A 1,953-nucleotide genomic window follows, 5' to 3' on the forward strand; every position below is an offset into this window, starting at 1 on the left:
CAACTATAAGTGACAACTGCTGGAGTGACAAGAGAATCGTTTTTTCTACATAGCTCGGAATTTGTAGCCATGAATTTTTCTCGTCCTTTTTCGCTCAAATCGTATTTCATAAAAACTCATCTGTATACTATTTATTCATGTAGTAATTGTGTAAAGTGGCAGAAAAGAAATGAAAAGAATAACTTCCGAGAAAATGAAAAATTCAGTTTCTTCATTATTGAAATACTTAAAAATTCTTTGAAAAGTACAACCTTCATGCTTGCAAGAGGAGCATTTTGGTTAATAATTATGTTCACTGTTGCATTCTGCGAGCAATTAAATCGTACTCAAGACGAGATAAAACTGAATCACTTTAGAGATAAAATTGAAAATTGTAAGAGAGAAAAAAGAAATCTTTTTGGTAAGTCAATCTTATTATGTCCTATCAATCTTATTACATTTCAATTAAATATGCATAATATGAAAATTTTCTAATAATTGCTAATATTTATTTGTAAAATTATATTATTTTTGAAAATAATTATTTTTCAAATTATTCTGCGCGTTCAGATTTGTCATATTTGTCAAATGTGAAACTCAATATAGCACAAATCATAAAAATTAATCGTTACCCTGAAAAAAAAGATTGGTTATAATTGGTTATAATAATCCAGCTCCTCAAAGTTATTTAGAACCAAAAAAAAAATAATTTTAATTAAACATCTAGGTAATTATGATGAAATAATTTGGTTAATAGGTTAATTTAATTAGGCTCAGCTAAACTCAAAGTTGCCTCTTTGAAATGTTTGTAATTATTACCAAACGTTTTGTTATTATTATTACATTTGGTAAAAATAACCAAAGATTTATAACAATGCATTACTAAATGCATCCCATAAGTTTATCCGGAATCTTTTTTTTTCACGTACCATTAAAAAACTATTAATAATTGGAAATTATGGCTGAATTTTCTGACAAGAGACCTATATAAAGACGAAAAAGAGATATAATTGACAGCAAAGTTGATATCTCAGAATAGTAACCCAATTCCTTGGCACTCAATTACAAGAGCACAAGTATCAATACTCGTGCAATTACATATATGCATTTCGCATAGCGACATATGGTAAACATTACGGCAATGACAACCATTAATGCAATAATCGAGTTATCACATTAACGGTGTGCGCACACACGTTGGTCATGCATAAATAAATATAATAATCCGCAAAGCGGCGTTTCCTCGATTCACCAAGCGAATTAACGCGCGCTTTTGTCGAACGATATTTTATTTAACGTTCGTGGGAATCATGGTGCATTTTCACTGGTATATCCCCGGCTGTCGGCCATCTTCTTTCGCGTTCGCTTGCATTATTTATATGCCGCGGCATTGTTGTAATGCCGATCCGAATCGTTTAAAATGAATAAAGATATTGCGTAGCATAGAAAATTAAATTAACACACCGTCGACGCAACGCATGAATAAAATAACGGATAACAATGAAATTATGCTTTCTAACAGAATAATTATTTTGTACTCAAAACATTATCCTTATTATTGTAATTATATTTTTTAAAACCATGTATATTAACACCAAGAGATGCCAAGACAATCATAGATAATACCTAAAAACTGTTATACAAAAAAAAAAAGAATCAAATATTTTGTTCGACATTATTTTGCAATATTCTGTCCTTATGTTTTTTCACAAAGCAATTTGAATACGACTTACTTAAAAATATCGAGATATTTGCCAAGAGTTTATTTAAAATGCAAAACGATAAGTTCAATTTGCCGACAGCATGACTTTTAATTTCATCAGCTGATATTCGATGAATAAAATATGCAGTGGATATTAGTAGAGCCTCATTTTCGTAGTGAAGAAAACATTAAAATATGTTTTTTTTTTAAACTGCAGTCAAATATGAGAAATGGAGGAATATATTCACACAGATGTACACATAGGAACACAA

Source organism: Cataglyphis hispanica, chromosome 3, assembly GCF_021464435.1.
Source record: "Cataglyphis hispanica isolate Lineage 1 chromosome 3, ULB_Chis1_1.0, whole genome shotgun sequence".
Taxonomy (NCBI): Eukaryota; Metazoa; Arthropoda; class Insecta; order Hymenoptera; family Formicidae; genus Cataglyphis; species Cataglyphis hispanica.